This window comes from Pristiophorus japonicus, chromosome 11 (genome assembly GCF_044704955.1).
Source record: "Pristiophorus japonicus isolate sPriJap1 chromosome 11, sPriJap1.hap1, whole genome shotgun sequence".
NCBI classification, from domain to species: domain Eukaryota; kingdom Metazoa; phylum Chordata; class Chondrichthyes; family Pristiophoridae; genus Pristiophorus; species Pristiophorus japonicus.
In genome coordinates, this window is record NC_091987.1 from 114,250,501 (window position 1) to 114,271,650 (window position 21,150).

At 45.7% G+C, this 21,150-nt stretch overlaps 1 protein-coding gene across 1 annotated transcript in view; it reads left to right on the plus strand.

Annotated features, from left to right (window-relative positions):
• Nucleotides 1-6,196: 6,196 nt before the first annotated feature.
• The window catches only part of rab9a (RAB9A, member RAS oncogene family), a 90,852-nt gene continuing 75,898 nt past the window's right edge, over nt 6,197-21,150 (plus strand). Inside the window, exon 1 of the mRNA XM_070893889.1 lies at nt 6,197-6,316. The gene's annotated coding sequence lies outside the window, so the exon portion shown is untranslated. The remainder of the gene's footprint in view (nt 6,317-21,150) is intronic.

The window sequence follows — 21,150 nt, forward strand, 5'->3', positions numbered from 1 at the left end:
TCCCCGGTGATGGGCAATGGTAGCTGACTGAGAGCATCCGCACAGTTCTCCGTGCCTGGTCTGTGGCAGTTTCATAATCATACGCAGATAAAGTTAGTGCCCATCTTTGGATGCGGGACAAAGCATTGGTATTAAAACCTTTGCTTTCTGAGAACAACGAAATGAGCAGCTTGTGGTCGGTTTCGAGCTCGAACCGGTGCCCCAATAGGTATTGTTGCATTTTCTTAACCCCGTATATGCATGCTAATGGTTCTTTTTCAACCATACTGTAGGCTCTTTCAACCTTAGATAACCTTCTGGACACATATGCAATCGGTTGCAGTTTGCCTGACCCATTGGCTTGCTGTAACACACAACCGACCCCGTACGAAGATGCATCACAAGCTAGTACTAAATGTTTACACGGGTCATACAAAACAAGAAACTTGTTGCAACATAACAGGTTTCTAGCCTTGTTAAAGGCTGTCTCTTGAGCTTTACCCCAAACCAAGTCATTACCTTTGCGTAGCAATAAATGCATTGGTTCCAGCAAAGTGCTCAACCCTGGTAGAAAGTTACCAAAATAGTTGAGGAGTCCCAGGAACGAACGCAGCTCCATCACATTCTGTGGTCTGGGTGCATTCTTGATGGCCTCCGTCTTGGAGTCCGTGGGTCTGATGCCATCCGCCGCAATCTTTCTCCCCAGAAATTCGACCTCTGGTGCCAGGAAACATACTTGGAGCGTTTCAACCTGAGTCCCACTCTGTCCAGTCGCTTGAGAACCTCTTCCAGGTTGTGCAAATGTTTGATGGTGTTGCAGCCAATGATCAAGATGTCATCTTGGAACACCATGGTGCGCGGAACCGATTTCAGCAGACTCTCCATGTTCCTCTAGAAATTGGCAACGCTGAACGAAACCCAAAGGGGCATCTGTGATATATGAATAGTCCTCTGTGCATGTTGATGCATATCAATTTTTTTGAAGGTTCAGTCAGCTCCTGTGTCATGTAAGCAGAGGTTAGATCCAGCTTGGTGAACGACTTCCCCTGCTAGCGTTGCAAACCGGTCATCCGCTTTGGGTAGTGGGTACTGGTCCTGTAACGAGACTCGGTTGATCGTTACCTTGTAGTCCCCGCAGATTCTGACCGTCCCATCGCTCTTCAACACCGGAACAATTGGACTGGTCCACTCGTTGAACTCGACTGGCGATATGATCCCCACTCGTTGGAGTCTGACCAGCTCGATTACGACTTTCTCTCGCATCATGTATGGAACCGCCCGGGCCTTGTGATGAATGGATCATGCATCAGGGGCTAGATGGATCTGCACTTTGGCGCCTGTGAAGTTGCCGATGCCTGGCTCGAATAACAACAGGAATTTATTTAGCACTTGGGCGCATGAGGCGTCATCCTCTGAAGACAGTGCTTTGATGTCGTCCCAGTTCCATCGGATCTTTCCTAGCCAGCTTCTGCCGAACAGCGTTGGGCCATCGCCTGGTACAATCCATCGTGGTAAATCATGCACAGCTCCAACGTACGATACCTTCACTGCCACACTGCCAATGACTGGTATGAGCTCTTTGATGTAAGTGCGTAGCTTGGTGTGGATCGGACTTAGTTTTGGCCTTTGTGCCTTGTTGCCCCACAGTTTCTCAAAAGCCTTCTGGCTCATAATTGACTGACTCGCCCCCGTGTCCAATTCCATGGAAACTGGAATGCCATTTAATTTGACTTTTAACATTATTGGAAAGCTTTTGGTGGTGAAGGTATGTACCCCATACACTTCCTCTTCAGCCTCGGGTTGAGTTGCCTCTCTTACACGTTCAGTGTGATCCACGCCGGATCGATCATCTTCTGCCGGCTCTGCCACGTGGTGAGTCACAGCACGTCTGCACATTCGCTGGAGGTGCCCCATTGTTCCACAGCCCTTGCACACGTAGTGTTTGAATCGACATTGATGGGCTCAATGATTACCTCCGCAGCACCAAACATGTGTTAATGGATTTGCATTCACACCCCACGGCGGACTCTGAGTCATCCTAGGTCTGACCTCTGCAGGCGTGTAGGCCCTGCCATGTACACTTCTGTCTGCTGAAGGCGTTATTTTATGCACAGTACTTGCCGGTGAGTTCCATTGCTGCAATGATATCTATTTAGTGTTATCATTCGTGGACATAAAAGCCTGGGCTATCGTGATGGCCTTGTTCAGATCTAGGGATTCGGCAGACAGCAGTTTGCGAAGAATGACCTCGTGGCTGATTCCAAGCATGAAAAAGTCCCGCAACACTTCCCCCAAAAATCCAGCAAATACGCACGGTCCCGCAAGGCATCTTAGGTCGGCGAAATAGCTCGCCATGTCCTGGCCCTCAGAGCGGTGGTGCGTATAAAAGCGATACCTGACCATCAAGATGCTCTCCTTCAGCTTGAGGTATTCCCAAACCAGAGTACACAACTCTTCATATGTCTTGTCCGTTGGTTTCGTCAGTACTAGCAGATTTTTGATGAGGCCATGTATCGTGGACGGTGAGGAGAATTGCCCTGTGCTTGATCACGGTTTCTGCCTTTTCCAGCTCTTTGGCCACGAAGTACTGGTCAAGATGCTCAACGAAGACTTCCCAATTATCACCCTCAACAAATCTCTCAAGAATACCAATGGCAGCCATAACTGCATGAAAGTTCGTGATCTTTTACTCGTCACCAATTGTTACGTTTGCCTTTTATAACTGCTTGCCCAGGGTGTGCAGGTGACCCTTGGGTCTCCCACAGGTGCGCCCCCTGGTGGCAAGTCTTACACATTGGTAATGTTTACATACATCACAGCTATTGGGCCATTCTGAGAACCTCAAACTTGAGAGGGTTTACGCGCAAGCTTCTTGAGACACCACTATGTCTGGGTGTCCTAGAGCCGCAAGAATAGCAAATTGAGGCAGGAGGCCAGGAACACCCCCTTCCCCACCTCATTAGAAATGGAACGTGGGCATGCGTCTAATGCAAGTGCAGATCCTGCTCCACTGCTTGGGAGAAGTCCTGGAAATCCAGGGACAACAATCTCTCTTCCCTATTTCCTGACTTGGATTAGAGAAAAAGTCAGGTAAAGTTGACTCAGTAAGTTTTGCATTTAGTTTTGAATAACTATGTATTTGTGTTAACTAGGGATTTCATTATGTTCATCAATGACTTGGTGGTACTTAAATATAATTACATCATGGTGATCATGTTTTTTTTAAATCTGAATCTATATTGTGTAACTTTTGTTTTTTTATACCCATTTTACCCCACCTCCTCCTCTGAAGGCATTCATTGTTGCTGGGTTTGATTCCATTTGTACCAGTCACCCTCTAGTATTTGCCCAAGTAACCATTCATTATGTGTGAGCCCTATTAAAGGATGCACTTTTATATAGCATCTTGCACGTCCTCAGGATGAAGTGTCGTCCCCACTGTGATGTAGGCAAACACATCAGCCAGTATGCACGCAACAAAGTCCCACAGACAGCAGTGAGAGAAATGAGCAGATAATCCTCTTCAGTGATGGTGGCTGGGGGATCAATGTGAGGTAGAGCACCAGAGCAAGCCCCTGTTATTCTTTCAATAGAATCTTTTACATTCACTTGACCAGATAGACCGACCCTCAGTTTAATGTCTCAGCTTACTTCTGACAATGCAGCACCCCCTCAGTACTGCACTGAAGTATCAGCCTAGATTGTATGCTCAAGTCATGCAGTGGAACTTGATCCCACAACCAAGTGATGTAGAGATGACAGTGCTACCACTGAACCGAAGCTGAAACTTGGTTGAGTATTATTGAGTTTACACATGGAGTAAATTTCCTTTTATGTGCAGAATTGTACATATTATTTACAAGAGAACATTGTATTTATAGTAGACTGAGCATCATGGAGAAACACAGACAGGAAATTCGACCATAGACATCACAGCTGAGACCAATCTTGCCCTTACCCAATGTCCCATTGAGTACAAATTAGGAGATGGTTTATTTTATCCTCTATTTTCCAAGACCACTGAGGATAATTATATTGCCCCAACTACCACCCAGCTAATATCAGATAATTCAACAATGACTACAAATCAGACCTGGGACCTTTTATGGCTCAGTTACATCTTGGCTTTACCAACTGAGCCATCGGGGGAGATAGTGTACAACTTTCTGCAATACTTTGGTTTATCGAATTTTTATTGCATCAGCTAACATTCTATGGCAGTTTATATACATAGCAAAATGAGAAAACACAAGCCATTTTGTCCTGTGTAACATCATCCTTGTTAGGAGAAAGAAACAGTGATGACATCCTCCTGGTGCAGAAAACAACAAAATATTTTTCCATAAAACTGTTACAGGCGCTTCAGAACAACTACCAGGTTTAATTTTGAGTAAAACTACGCAAATATATTGTTTACATGGAGTAAATTTCCTTTTATGTGCAGAATTGTACATATTATTTGCAAGAGAACATTGTATTTATAGTAGACTGAGCATCATGGCGAAACACAGACAGCGACTGGAAGTATGGTCAGAACATGCCAATGTTAAAAATATCACTCCATCAGGACCGAAATGCTCTCGTATATAATTGTAAAAACTGAATTGAATAATTCGTATAATTACTTATCTTCCCGGATAAGTGTTCATGATTATTCACATTCTCCAGAATATTAGGACAAAGAATGACTTATTGCTTTCAAGGTTGATGCATATTTCATTTCTTAACGGGAAAAGGAAGGTCTAGGAAACATACTTTCCCATTCTCTATTGGAAAAAATATACAGGTATAAAAGTATGAATTGATACTTTTTTTAACAACAACAAATGTCTTGCCAGATTGGAGACCCTCCATGTTAGGTCTCTCACCTCTAGGCCACTCCAGTGACATCACTTACAGGGAGGTGTCCCAAAGCAGCCTCATTGATTGCAGTGGCTGCTGTGATATTGAATTGGCCTAGGAACCAACCTGAAGTGACCTAGCCCAGAGAAAAGATACTACTTAGTGGGTACACTGCATATTTTATTTCAGTTTCAAGTGCTTGAATATTTTATAACAATGTAAGAAATATTTCCCAAATGGCTCAGAAGTGAAGTCTCTGTACCATACAGACCAGGTAGTTTCCAGGCCTTGATCCCTGATCTGTGTTTAATTAGCTTACGTCAGCCAGTAGGGAAACTACAATAGGCCCTAAAGCTAGAGCTCCTGCTCCTGAGCATCACAGAGCAACCGTTGCTGGAGATGCACATGGGTGGACAGAATTGGACCTGGCTGTGATTAAATAAACACAAGAGTACTGGCCACTTGGGAATTGTACTCGTGGGTGACCACTGCCTGTGGAACCAATAACCAGTAAGGCAATTTACTGGACGAGAGAATATTGGAGAGATAATTGTATAAAAACTTTCTATAAAAGCAATTAAATGTGTAGCACAATTCAAAATCAAAGCCATTTATGATTGCTTTTGTCGAAGAGCTTATCCCTTGTGTCAACCGTGGCTCAGTGGGTAGCACACTTGCCTCTGAGTCAGAAAGTCAACTTCCACTCCAGGACTTGAGCACATAAATCTAGGCTGACACTCCAGTGCAGTGCTGAGGTGCAGTGCACTGTCGGAGGTGCTGTCTTTCGGGTGAGACGTTAAACTAAAGCCCCATCTGCTCTCTCAGTTGGACGCAAAAGATCCCATGGCACTGTTTTGAAAAAGAGCAGGGCAGTTATCCCCGTTGTCCTGGCCAATATTTATCCCTCAATCAACGTAACAAAAGCAGATTATCTGGCCATGATCACACTTCTGTTTGTGGGAGTTTGCTTCTGCGCAAATTGGCTGCCGCGTTGCCCACATTACAACAGTAACTACATGCCAAAGAAGTATTTAATTAGCCGTAAAGCGCTTTGAGACGTCCGGTGGTCTTGAAAGGCGCTATATAAATGCAAGTCTTTCTTCTTTCTATGCATATATCTATGTGTGAGATGCAGTACACATAGGGTTAATTCATTTACTGATTTAAAAATAACTTTCAGGGAGCATGCAGTGTCACACTGGTAGCATGTGATATAAGTGATACATCAATGATTAGTAGTTAGACAGGGTTCTGTTGTGTGATTAATAGAATGTACTGAAGATGGAGATATGAATGAATGAGTCAAGTTCCACCGGTGACTGAAGTCACATGAGACTCTGCTGCAGCGCCCAACCCAGCTGTGTTACTGTAGCAGAGAGCAGCAGCCACAGAGATAATACCAGCTCCCAACGTCTTACGCAACTTGAAGGCAGCCACTGTCCCTCACAGGAAACAAAACATAGATCCCTTTGGACTCTGCAGTAGAAATGAGCAGGTAGGCACAATGAGCAAAAATAAATTTCACCTGGTTTTTAGGATTTGAGCAGTGTATAAGGCATGAGTGCTATAACGGTGGGGAGTGACTAGCAGAAGGCCTGAGGAAAGAAAATGTACTGAAATCAGCTGTACTAGTAAATGGAGATGTATCAAAATAATTGTACCACAAAGTTAAGAGTATAGCATATTTTAACTTTATATGTCATTGAGCAAGTTGCAGTAGGTGTTCCCTTCCAGTCACAAATTTGTCAAGTAAGTAACTTTATACTTCTAAACAAAGATATTTAAACATCTTTATTGTCCGATATTTAAAAATCTTTTATAAGTAATTCTACGTTATAAGGTTATTATAATTTCATTTCCTGTTCAGTTCCTCTCTGTCATAAACAATTTTGCAGCCAAGAGACCAAGCAAGTAATCTACTGACAAACCTCTCCTAATGTTGAGCTAGGCACGAAGAGGTGTTCAACAATGGCCTTGATTGGCTCACTGATTGATTCTACCTCACTTACAGTGGCCTTGATTGACTCACCAATTGATCCCACCTCACTTACTCACCTTGGCTTTAATTGGTAGCCTGTGAGAGCTTAACCAAGGTTGCAGGGGTACTATGTGGGGAATGCATATGCCTACCATGGTGGCATGGTTTGTTGACATGCTAATTTATTGTGCCACTCGTAAATGTAGTTTAGCTATTGCAGTTAAATTTAGATTTTTTTTTTAACTGTAATTTATGCAAGAAGTAAAATTATTGTAGAGCATGCTAACCCTTACTATGACACCAACACCTTAATTCATCAGGTTGCAATCTGGCTCCAAGGATGCAAATGACATAATTTATGATGCAGAAAAAATCGTGTCATGAATTTTCTATCATAAAATCATGTTAACTTTTAGCCTACTTGGTCTCAGTTAGCTGAAAATCCACATAATCATGACATTGAAAGCATGAGTCTACTGTTACTCCTGGGTGTTTTGCATAGGAACATGAGTAAGCCATTCAGCCCCTCGAGTCTGCTTCACTATCCAATTAGATCGAGGCTGATCTATACCTCCACTCCATTTACCCGCCTTAGCTCCGTGTCTCTTGATACCTTTAACAAACAAAAATCTATCAATCTCAGTTAAGAAAGCTCCAATTGTCCTAGCATCCACACCTTTTTGGGAGATAGAATTCCAGGTTTCTACTATCCTTTGTGTGAAAAGGTGTTTCCTGATTTCCCTCCTCCAATGGTCAAGCTCTAATTTTAAGATTTTGGGCTGGATTTTCCTTTTAAATCGCCCCCGCCCGATTCTTAGCGGTGTTCCGGCAGTTGTGTCTTTTTCAACCGCCGAATGCCGCTGGTGCGCGCTCCCGCGGTTTTCGGGTGCTCCATATCAGTGGCGGCGAAGCAGTGCAGGAGCGAAGTGCAACGGGCGGAGTGCAGCAAAGGAGGCCTATGGACTTGGGAATCTTCAGCTCCCAAGTTGTGCACACGCGCGCGTGGCTGTCAAGCTCCACCCCCCTGTGAGGCATCAATGAGAGGCCAGAGACTGCTGGCCTGAGATCACTGGGGGGGGTGGAGAGATCGCTGTGGTGATGGTGGGTGGGGGGAAGAGAGTGAGATCGCTGTGGGGGTTGGGGGTGAAGAGAGTGAGATCGTTGTGGGTGGGGGGGGGAGTGAGATCGCTGTGGGGGGGTGAGACAGACTGGGAGGTGAGATAGACTGGGAGGGGAAGAAACTGGGCAGTGAGAGAGACTGTGGGGAGAGAGAGACTGGGGGGGGGGGTAATGTGAGTGAGACTAGTGAGTGAGAGGGACTAAAGGAGTAAATAAGGCTTTATTGGACCATTTATATTATTGCCTAACACTAGAAAATACTACAATTCATTTAAAAATACATCAAACTGTGGAGAACTATAAAGATCTGTGTAATATCAAACAAACCTGTCAGATCTGTGTCCATACCGCCCACTTAAGATCCAGTAAGACCTACATTTTCAGGATGGTATTAAGGTCCGGTGGTAAACGGATCTTAATGATGAAACTTCCATTTTGGGCAGTATTTGGGCGGTAATATATGGGTGGACAGTATCGAATACCGCCTGGCGATAATGACTGGAATTTACCGCCAGGTGGTATCTGGGCGGTAAATGTGTTTTTTTCGATGAAACTTGTATTTCTGGGTGGTAAATGGACGATTTGAGAGGAAACTCTAGCCCTCTGTACCCTCATTCTTAATTCCCTCATCAGAGGAAACAGTTTCTCTGTATCTACTCTATCGAATCCTTTTAACATTATAAACACCTTGATCAGATCATCCTTCAATCTTTTATACTCAAGGAAATACAAGCCAAGATTATGCAATCTGTCCTCATAGGTTAACCCTCTAAGCCCCGGTATAATTCAGGTGAATCTATGCTGCACCCCGTCCAAGGCAAATATATAGGGCTCAGTTTTCCCCAGTGATTTGCGCCATTTGTTTGGCACCCGCCACTTTCTTTGGCCTAACTTTTAAAATCCAAGTTTCCCCAAAGATTGTGCGTCAGCATAACTCAGTTATGATTTTTTTTTAGGTCATTTTTTTTTGTGTCATGGGGGGGGGCGGGGTAACCTGATGTCTGCACCAGTTTTTCACAATTATGCAAGTTTGGCCAACTTACAATTCTCCTAGGACGGCGTGTGTGACCACTCCCAAAAAAAACCTTCTGGGCATTTAAGAAAAACCAGCACACATCAAAAAATCGGCTGTGAAAGACGCCATTGTTTTTAGGCGAAGTTTTGGAGGGAGTCAAGAACACACAAATATGCATCATCAAGCTTAAAATTTTCCAGCTGAAAACACAGAAAATGGAAGTTTCATGCAATTCTTTAAGTTTGGATTTTTTTAAAGTGCCACACCACCACCAAACGTCTCCAAACCGGGCTCAAGGGTCGGAGCGTCGGCCGGCAGAATCGGTCCCTTGCCCGGACACGGGGGAGTTGGTGAGGGGGTGGTGGGCGAGGGGGGGGGGCTGCGTGGAAGCCGAATTGAAGGGATGAGAAGCCTTACACTATTCAGCAAACACCATCAAATGAAGCCTGGGGTTGGTGTGGGGGGCTGGATGGAAGCCGAACTAAAGGCATAAGAAGCCTTACATTATGCCACTATGTATCCGATGAAGCCTGGGGGTTTCCCGATCTAAGCAAGCCCAATGCGCATGCTCAGACTTGGGTGTGGTCCATAGCAAGGCATCGACCTTAGGTACAATTTAATCATGGGAGCAATATTGACAATGCCATACCTTGTGCAAGCCTTCTGCATGATGGTGCTGCGGAGGAGACAATTGATTCAACGTCATCGCATGAGGAACCTCAGAGCACGTAGGATGATGGGAAGGAGGCCTTACCCACATCTGGTATATTGAGACAGGCATTCATACCTGCACCTGAGTGATGCAGGCTGTGTCAGAAGGTTACGTTTCCGCAAATAAATTGTAACTGAGATCTGTAAGTTAGTTAGTGAGACCTGCAACCTAGAAGTGTCAGGAGGACTGCTTTGTCAGTTGAAGTGAAGGTTACAGCTGCACTTTCATTCTATGCATCTGGATCATTCCAGGCCACACTGGGGGGTGTGCACCATTTTTCAATGTACAACACATATTTGCATTCGGCAGGTGACTGCTGCACTATATGCCTGGAGAAATGACAACATAAAGATCCCCATGACCACCCAGGCAATGTGTAAAAGGGCTGTGAGCTTCTCCAGGATTACTGGATTCCCAAAGGTACAGGACTGCATTGATTGTACCCACATCGACTTGCGAGCACCTTTTGGAGGATTCCGAGATGGATAGGAACAGAAAAGGCTTCCACTCCGTGAATGTGCAGCTCGTGTGTGACGATATGCATCGCATCATGTCAGTTGATGCAAGATACCCTGGGAGTACCCATGATGTGTTCATCCTATTCGAGACCGCTATATCTGCCATGTTTCAGCAACATCCAGAAGGGAAGAGCTGGCTACTGCGAGACAAAGGGTATGGCCTCGCCACCTGCCTCATGACGCCCCTACGCGTAACCTGGGAATACAATATGTTGCACATTGCGACATGCAGCATAATAGAGTGGACCATTGGCATCTTGAAAGGCTACTTGCAATTGTCCCCTGAGATTGTCGGTCAGTTCACTGTTGTGTGCTGCATGATGCATAACTTAGCCATCATGAGGCAGCAGCAGCAGCTAGTAGAAGACCCATCTGAGGTGAGAGTGGCTGATGATGAGGAGGAAGTTGCAGATGATGATGAGGAGGACGAGGAACCATGCAACTACCTGAACGTGGAGCACGACAGCGGAGGAGGGCGGGCCGTCGTGCCCAATTAACGATTGCTCGAGCCTTGCACCAGCAGTTCATCCCTGACGGCTCAGTGGCAACTATTCCACATGGACCATATTTACTATTTGGACCTGTTCTGTAATGTTGTGTTGTGTTAATGGAACAACTAATGGAAATGATTCAGTTATAATTTAAAATATATTTTATTCAAAAATTTAACAAACATTTGTTTGTACTTACCTTTTAATAAAAATATTCTTGTATCAAACTTTAAAGTTTTCAGTTAAGATCACTTACAAACTTTTAAACTTGTAAATTTACATAATTTACAAAAAACTTTTAATTTGAGAACAGTTACAACAGTAACAACAACAAACAACAACAACAGCAAAGAAAGGCTGCATCCATCTCTCCTCCATCTTATTCTAAGAACGCCCACTGTGCTTGGTCTTGTTGACTCCATCCCTGCAGGTGGTGGCGCAGCGTTTCTTGGGTTGGTACCAAGCTTATTCTTTCGAGCATCTCGGGTAATGCGCACTTCTTGATGAGGGGCGTAGGCAGGCGGTAATGTGGAAAGCCCGGCTTGGGCCTCTTCAGAGACTGGTCTGGGGATTGGAGTGGGAGTGGCAGTTGATTCTGTCAATGGGCTCGGGGTCTGGGCATGTTCCTTTATTGCAGGAGCTAACTCCGACATTCCCTCCCTCGTGCCCTGATAGTGTCTCAACTACCTGCAACATTCCCTCCCTCATGTTCGCCGACTGTGTCTCAACTACCTGTGACATGCCCTCCCTCATATTGAGCAACAGTGTGTCAACTACCTGTAACATTCCCTCCCTCATGTGCCCTGACAGTGTCTCAACTACCTGTAACATTCCCTCCCTCATGTGCCCTGACAGTGTCTCACCTACCTGCGACATTCCCTCCCTCGTGTGCATTGATATTGTATCTGCTGCCTGAGACATTCCCTCCCTCATGTTCCCGGACAATGTTCCCATTTCTCGTGAGAGTATTGTTACTTCTCCCGACAGTCCCGATCCCGATATCTCATCACCCACCCCACTGATGGTGTCCAGGAGTGATCACGTAAGGTCAATGCTCTCCTCATTCATTGCCATCATCTGAACCTCATCTGGTAGATCCTGCACCTCAGGAGAGCGTTGTCGAGCTCTCCTTCCCCTACTCACCCTGGGTGTGGCTCGCTGCATCCCACTGGGACCCGCAGCCTCGGACTGTGGGGCCCTGGGTGTGCCTCACTGCACCCCACTGGGACCCGCAGCCTCGGACTGTGGGGCCCTGGGTGTGCTTGCTGTATCCCACTGAGACCTGCAGCCTCGAACTGTCGGAAACCATGGAATGTCCCAGCAACACTCGTACCACTCAGGAAAGGGGCTGGCACCTCAATGGGCGGCACCTGCACCTCCTCCAAAGTGAGTATAACAGTGGGGGCTTCATCCATCCCCTCCCCTTCCCCCCATGCTCTTGGTCTGGCAGGTGGGATTGGAAGATGTTCTCCTCTTCATGCTCGTCCTTGTTTGAATCATCATCTGCATCGTCAGGATTGGCCTCAAGTTCTGCAAAATATAACAGAACGGACAAATGGTTAGCAACAGAGGAGGGGGCAGGGTGGGTTGCATGACTGGGTTCACACAGCGCAGGCAGCAGGCTGATTTGGAAGACCACGATGAATGATAGCACATTGCATCAACCGAAACGTAGCTGATGAAGACATCCCCATGAACTGAAGCATGGCTAGCCCGCACAGTACTTAACATTTAGCAAAGCCAGACTCTGGAATTTGCAGGACTTACCCTCTCCCTCGAGTGTGGGCCCAGCTTGTGCAGTGGTGGTTGTTTTTCTCCAGGCAGAGTTCATTCCCGTTTGTTGTGTGCCACCTTCCTCTGCAAAGATGCAAACATAACTTTTTAGAGAGGGTGTCTTTCTGCTGGGCGGGTCACATACAGATGGTCACATTTACAATTGTAATTCCATTGAATAAATTAAAATATTACTTACACTAACCACTTGACCAAGGTCCTTCCACTTCTTTTTGCACTGACCTCCAGACCTCGGGGTGGCCACCATTGCACAATAATCTTCTGCAAGTTGGTTCCAGCGTTTCTTCATTTCTTTTGGTGACACTTTTATGTGACCTCTGCTGGTGTCCAGCTCGTGCCATCTGGCCTCAATTACAGTAACCAGCGCCTCCACTTCATGCTGTAAAAAATTCTTAGGCCTTGAGCTGCGTTGCATCTTGTACTGCAGCTCCGATTTTTCCAATGAGAATTAAAGTTCCCACACAAACCTGGCTCTTTAAAAATGGCCGAATGCAGACCGAGAGCTGTACTGGGCATGCACGCCCATAGCAATCACGTCAAAAACTTACTTTTTATTCGCGCATGCGCAGAAGGCGGTGGCAGCATTTATTCAGCACAGACATTAGGCTCCACCCCCCGAAGCTACAGGACAGGCTGCACGGCGCCAATTTCAAAAAATAGAACGGGGAAACTTGCTACTTATCTTTTTGGAGTAGTTGCGACCAGAAAAAACAGGCGTAACTCTGGCAATACACTAAAAAGCGGCATTGAGGAAAATTGAGCCCATACTTTGTGAGGTGCGTTGTCCAGAACTGAACACAGTACTCCAGGAGGGATCTGACCGAGACAATAGAATTGAAACATAACTTCTTCCCTTTTGTAATCCAGCCACCTTGAGATAAATAAACAACTTTCAAAGTCTCCCTATGCTAATATAAACTCCATTGTACAGCTATGTTGCTTATTTTTTTTCATTGTGCAATATTTTGTATTTAATACTCAAAATTACATTTTGTTTGCTATTAGTTTGCCCAGTTACAGATTTAAATTGTTCTGCAAAACCTGAACCTCATTGTCTAATCCTATTTTAATGCCCTATGCAAATTTAAGAAGCTTATAATTGGGTTCTGCATGCAGGCTAGTTATGTACATTGGAGAACAGCCCATGTGCATGACTTCATTCAGCATCACACACCCCTCCCTCCTCCACTCCCCACTTTGATGCCATGTCATTCCTGAGTGCTTTCTATGTCCTGTGGTTTACTGGCAGTAATTAATATTTATCATGCTGTTGAAAGGGTACTGAGACTTGAAATGGACAACACTTAACTTTCTATGGCGAGTTTAGATCATATCTACCGTGCAAGTGCAGGAACGTCACGCCGCTCAGTGCATTTGAATGGTGAGCCAGACAGCGAGATGCCGTTTTCGCGAAGCTTACAGCGGAGCAGCACATCTTAGACAGCAACTTTTGGATTTCCGTGTTTAATCACACATCTGCCCTCGCCTGAAGTTGCTGTGGCATTTTCACATAAATAACAGCATGCGCTATTACCCTCACTGTTTTGACAGCAACTTTTGGCCCATTGCTTTTCTTCTGTTGTTACCACTCTGTTGGATTTGAAGTATGTGGCACCACACTTTATGGCAGATTTCCAAACTCTCTAAACTTTGCCAGGATATTGGATGAATGTCACATTCCTTAAGCCTTTGCTTCAGTTTTATCCTGGAAACATTTCCTCGGACCCCTTAGTGCTCGGTTTCCTGTTATCAGCTTGTTTTGCAAAGCCATTTGTCTCGCAGTCAACAACAGAGGTGTGAATGTTTGAGCATGACTTTGATGCGAGTCATGTTAGGGAACTGTAGCATTTCAGTACCTATCACTCTGTCTTGCTATTTTGTTTTTATCAGAGATTGCGTGTGCTTTTAGCGGAATTTTTCTAGCTGTTTTGTGTGCCAATGTAAAAGCCCAGGTTTTGAACTGTGCACCCAAAACTTGGTCCTATAAATTCAGGCATCAGTGGTTCAAGTGAAATGTTGCATTGGCATTTTGAAGGCAGCTCCTGAGTTCCTAGCGCTGGTATAGTAAGGAGTTTAATTTCTCAAAGCAGTAACCATTTTCCTAAAACTTAAAAAGAGTTAGGTCTGGGAACCTGTATTATTCGTAAGAGTAGATAGTGCCAGCCTGCCAGTGCGCACTGGAGAATTATCACTGCACCCAAAGATGGAGGTCCGAAGATTGTAAGAAATGAATCTTTGGGCCATATCCAAGTATTCAAGATGCCTGTCCCACCTCCATAGGCAGTTCTCCCGATGGAAAAATGCAGTTTGGGCCACCTGCCTCACCAGCAGAGGCCTTCAGGAAAGTGCCAGAGGTGGGAGAGTTGCTGGCAGCAGCCGTACTGTGGAACTGCGAGGCACAGTCCTGCTGGCTCCACAGATCTTTACGGTAGCTGGCGCATCCACATCTTGAAAACCTGAGCGGAGAAGGGCTTGAAACAGGCATTATGCCGCTCATTCACATATGCCGCGGGGCCTAATGCTTGTTTTCAGACCCGACAATGTTCAGGTGTCCTTGGGACATGTCAGTTCTACAGGCATAGTGTGGACCAATTTCCACAGGCATATCCAGGAGCAATTTCTACAGGCATAGTGAGGACCAATTTCTACAGGCCTAGCAAGGACCAATTTCTACACCCTAGTCTTTTTTGTTTGCACTTTATTTTATTTTATATCTTTCTTTTATCTAGTCTTCATGTGCTCTGCAACATTGCCACCCAAGGTGATGGACTGGAGAACTGGCAATGGAATATGGAGTCAGCTTCCACATGTACGCTGTTGACACCCAGCTCTACCTCACCATCACCTTTCTCAACCCTTCCATTGCCTCTGTGCTGTCAGCCTGCTTGTCCACCATCCAGTCTTACATGAGCTGCAATTTCCCTAAGCTAATCATTGGGAAGACCAAAGCCATTTATCTTTGGCCCCTTCCACAAACTCCATACCCTTGTCACTGACTCAGCCATTGACCACACCATCGTCCTCGAACACCGCTCCTCCGTCATCTAGCTGGGTAGGACTGCCCACAACAGGCTCCATTCTTATCTATCCAGTTGTAGCCAGAGAATTACCTGCAATGGCTTCTCTTCCCGTTGCCTCTGGAGTCCTCCAAGGATCTATCGTTGGCATCCTCCTATTTCTTATCTACATGCTGCCCCTCGGCAACATTATCCGAAAACACGTCAGTACGTCACGTGTACACTGATGACACCCAGTGCTTCCTCACCACCACCTCTCTCAAACTCCCCCACTGTCTTTGATTTGTCACCCTGCTTGTCAGACATACAGTCCTGGATCAGCAGAAATTTCCTCCAACGAAATATTGGGAAGACGGAAGCCATTGTCTTCGGTCCCTGCAACAAACCCCATTCCCTAGCCATGAATTACATTCCTCTCCTGGGTCACTGTCTGAGGCGGATCTAGACTGTTCGCAACCTTGGCATCCTATTTCACCCTGAGATGAGCTTCCGACCACATGTCCACTATAGGGGCCAAAATTGCACCTTCTGATAAGGTCTCTGGCCACCTGACAGCGGCGGCCAGGGGGCGGTGCAGAATGGCCACCGAGTCTCCGTGGAGGGGCCGCCATTTTGGAAATTGCCCTTCCTCAGGTTTGGAACGGTGTCCGGGACTGCTCCACCCGTTTTCCTGCTGACACCTTACTGACTGGCGGACACCCCCTCGTGCAATTGCCCCTTGGGAAAATGCCCCTTTCCCGGAATTGCCCTGTGGGAGCGCCGTTGTCGTCACCGCCTATCAGTGCCCCCGATAGCTTTTGTTGTCAGTACACTCTTTGTGGCTTGGCAGCGTGGCCACCCTTAAAGGGGAGGGGTAGCTGCCGGCAATGCCATCTTATTTTTTTTGTCGGTCAACTGCAAGGTCAGCCCGACAATTATGGCTATGGGTTCAGCCGAGCCGCCAACAGGCAGCCCTGGCCCAGCCGAAACCCTCCCTGGTTGCCCAGTGTTTGCCACTAAAGTGGTTGCAGAGTTCACAGCAGTCCACCCCTTTAACTGATAGGGAGAGACGTGACGCGCCAGCACGATGATGTCATCAGCGCGTCACTGATGACTTCGAGTGTCGGCTACTCTGCCCCGCCCCCACTTCCGCCCCCATGATGAGGCCACTTCTGCTCTGCTCCAAAAAAATCCCCGAAGTGCTGAATTTCAACGGTTAGGCTGCCCCATGCATTGGGGCGCTCCTCGTTTCGGGCTATGGTCAATTTTGGTCACCTACTGTCTCTGCCCTGCCTCAGCTCATCCACTGCTAAAACTCTCATCAATTCCTTTGTTACCTCTCGACTTGACTATTCCAGTGCTCTCCTCGCCAGCCTCCCATCTTCCAACATCCATAAACTTAAACTCATCCAAAACTCTGCTGCCCATATCCTAACTCGCACCAAATCACGTTCACCCATCACCCCTTGTGCTCGTTGACCTATATTAGCTCCCAGTCCAGCAAATCCCTCTACAGCCTCCCCACCCCCCACCACCCCCCCGATCTCTGTAATCTCCTCCAGCCCTACAATCCTCTGAGACTTTTGAGCTCCTTCAAGGTGCTATATATTTGCAACTTGCTGTTGTTGTTGTTGTTTTAGCTTGCACGAGACAGCTTGCAATCTCCGCATCCTATTCGACCCCAAGCTGTGCATCTAAATCTATATCCTTTCTATGTCAAAGATTGCCTACTGCCACCTCCATAACATCACCCATTTCTGCTTCTGTCTCAGCCATTCTGCCACGGAAAGCCTCATCCATGCTTTTGTCACCTCCAGACTTGACTATTCCAATGCTCTCCTGGCCAGCCTCCCATCCTCCATAGTCTGCAAACTTCAGCTCATCCAAAACTCTTAGCCCATAACCCATCCTGCGATGAGTATGGCTCACCCGTCACCACTTGTGCTCATTGGCTCCAAGTCCCCTGATGTCTCAAATTTAATCCTGATCCTCGTATTTAACTTCTTTCATGGTCTTGCTGTTCATATCTCTGTAATCTCCTCCTTCCTTAGAAACATAGAAACATAGAAAATAGGTGCAGGAGTAGGCCATTCGGCCCTTCTAGCCTGCACCGCCATTCAATGAGTTCATGGCTGAACATGCAACTTCAGTACCCCATTCCTGCTTTCTCACCATACCCCTTGATTTCCCTAGTAGTAAGGACTTCATCTAACTCCTTTTTGAATATATTTAGTGAATTGGCATCAACAACTTTCTGTGGTAGAGAATTCCACAGGTTCACCACTCTCTGGGTGAAGAAATTCCTCCTCATCTCGGTCCTAAATGGCTTCCCCCTTATCCTTAGACTGTGTCCCCTGGTTCTGGACTTCCCCAACATTGGGAACATTCTTCCTGCATCTAACCTGTCTAACCCCGTCAGAATTTTAAACGTTTCTATGAGGTCCCCTCTCATTCTTCTGAACTCCAGTGAATACAAGCCCAGTTGATCCAGTCTTTCTTGATAGGTCAGTCCCGCCATCCCGGGAATCAGTCTGGTGAACCTTCGCTGCACTCCCTCAATAGCAAGAATGTCCTTCCTCAGGTTAGGAGACCAAAACTGTACACAATACTCCAGGTGTGGCCTCACCAAGGCCCTGTACAATTGTAGCAACATCTCCCTGCCCTTGTACTCAAATCCCCTCGCTATGAAGGCCAACATGCCATTTGCTTTCTTAACCGCCTGCTGTACCTGCATGCCAACCTTCAATGACTGATGTACCATGACACCCAGGTCTCTTTGCACCTGCCCTTTTCCTAATCTGTCACCATTCAGATAATAGTCTGTCTCTCTGTTTTTACCACCAAAGTGGATAACCTCACATTTATCCACATTATACTTCATCTGCCATGCATTTGCCAACTCACCTAACCTATCCAAGTCGCTCTGCAGCCTCATAGAATCCTCCTTGCAGCTCACACTGCCACCCAACTTAGTGTCATCCGCAAATTTGGAGATACTACATTTAATCCCCTCGTCTAAATCATTAATGTACAGTGTAAACAGCTGGGGCCCCAGCACAGAACCTTGCGGTACCCCACTAGTCACTGCCTGCCATTCTGAAAAGTCCCCATTTACTCCTACTCTTTGCTTCCTGTCTGACAACCAGTTCTCAATCCATGTCAGCACACTACCCCCAATCCCATGTGCTTTAACTTTGCACATTAATCTCTTGTGTGGGACCTTGTCGAAAGCCTTCTGAAAGTCCAAATATACCACATCAACTGGTTCTCCCCTGTCCACTCTACTGGAAACATCCTCAAAAAATTCCAGAAGATTTGTCAAGCATGATTTCCCTTTCACAAATCCATGCTGACTTGGACCTATCATATTACCTCTTTCCAAATGCACTGCGATGACATCCTTAATAATTGATTCCATCATTTTACCCACTACCGATGTCAGGCTGACCTGTCTGTAATTCCCTGTTTTCTCTCTCCCTCCTTTTTTAAAAAGTGGGGTTACATTGGCTACCCTCCACTCCATAGGAACTGATCCAGAGTCAATGGAATGTTGGAAAATGACTGTCAATGCATCCACTATTTCCAAGGCCACCTCCTTAAGTACTCTGGGATGCAGTCCATCAGGCCCTGGGGATTTATCGGCCTTCAATCCCATCAATTTCCCCAACACAATTTCCCGACTAATAAGGATTTCCCTCAGTTCCTCCTCCTTACTAGACCCTCCGACCCCTTTTATATCCGGAAGGTTGTTTGTGTCCTCCTCAGTGAATACCGAACCAAAGTACTTGTTCAATTGGTCCGCCATTTCTTTGTTCCCCGTTATGACTTCCCCTGATTCTGACTGCAGGGGACCTACGTTTGTCTTTACTAACCTTTTTCTCTTTACATATTTATACATATCTATAGATATAGGAATAAGGTTGTATTCCTTACAACCCCCCCACACCTCACACGCCAAACACTCCATTCCTCTGATGCTGGCCTCTTATGCATTCTCTCCCGCCTGCATCTCATTATTGGCAACCATGTCTTTAGTGACCCACGCCCCTTGCACTGAAAATGCCTCCCTAAACTCCTCCATCTTTTTGCCTCCCTCTCCTCCTTTAAGACTTTCCTTAAAGCCCATCTCTTTAATCAAGTTTTGGTCACTGCTCCTAAAATAGCTCTTGTCTTTTTGCTCAGTATCCATTTTTTTGATTACAGCCTAGCTAAAGACAAGTTATATAAATGCAGGTTGCTGATCAACCCGCTAATAGAGTGTCCACAATATTGGCCTGGGGTGGCTAGTGCTCTAATTTCTCGCTCTAGGTATAGAAACACTTGGTCTCCCCTGGTGATACATTTGAAATCTGGAACGGATTGTGTGGTGAATCACAAGTATAAACTTACCTACTCCGTGGCTGAAAGATTACTTTCCAAGTTGATATTCTTGTCAAGATCACTGGCAACAAACAAAGATTTCCTTGTATTATGGCCAGCTCTTAGGTTCTACTTCCTAAATGTGCTGGTTGACACTATGGTTACTGCAGCTTTAAAGAGGCATTATTTCTCTCGATGGGAACTTTTTTGTTTCTAGGTTATGTCTCTGGAAAAACGAATTCTAAAAATCTCTCAATGAAAGACATTTGTGCTGTAGCGGATATTGTATCTGCTATCCTGTAAAACAATTTAAATTATTTTTGAAGGTTACTTAGGTCATGTCCGAAGCCAGCATTGTCCAGTTTTAAGATTTTGGACACATAGTGTTGGAAAGCAACATTATGTGTAATTATGCAGTTTAACTTTAACTGGATGTCCAAGTATATTTTCTGTTGTGACTCAATTGCAAGTTAGGGTTTTGGATTTGAACCATTCCTTTTTGTCTGCGGTTCTGTTGTTTATTAAAGGCGCTTGACCATTTACATTTAGTTATGGCCCCATCTGAATCTGTATTTCTCTCTTGTGTGGTACCTTATGTAAGAAAAGAGAAAGACTTGCATTTATATAACACCTTTCATGACCACTGAATGTCCCAAAGCGCTTTACAGCCAATGAAGTACTTTTTGAAGTGTAGTCACAGTTGTAATGTAGGAAACACGGCAGCTAATTTGCTCACAGCAAGGTCCCCCACACAGTAATGTGGTAATGACCAGATCACCTGTTTTGGTGATGTTGGTTGAGGGATAATGTTGGCCTGGACACCAAGAGAACTCCACTGCTTTTTCGAATAGTACCGTGGGATCCTTTACATCCACATGTGGGGGATGATGGGACCTCGGTTTAACATCTCATCTGAAAGGCAGGATGTCCAACAGTGCATCACTCCCGCAATATGACATTGAAGTGTGAGCCTGGATTATGTGCTTGGATCTCTGTATTGGAGATTGAAATAAGCAGTCTTGGTGATGGAGAGGATGTGGAGTTTGAAGCACAGTTCAGGATCAAACCATTTAGTATCATATCGTTCAGCCTGAGACAAGAAGAGGGAAGAAATCAGTCAAGGGAGTAGAGTTTTCAGTGGGTGCTGAGGACAATAGCTTTGGGTTTTCCTGATTGTTGTGTATGCAATAACTCAATAGACTGAATACTGTAAACTCCAAACAGGTACAAACCTGGCTCTACTCACATTACAAGATGGCTGACCTTTTATACCTGGGCCATACACGCGTCCGCACAGCCTAATGACTTCCGACAGTGGCGCCACCTGTTAGCCGGTAAACCCAAGCA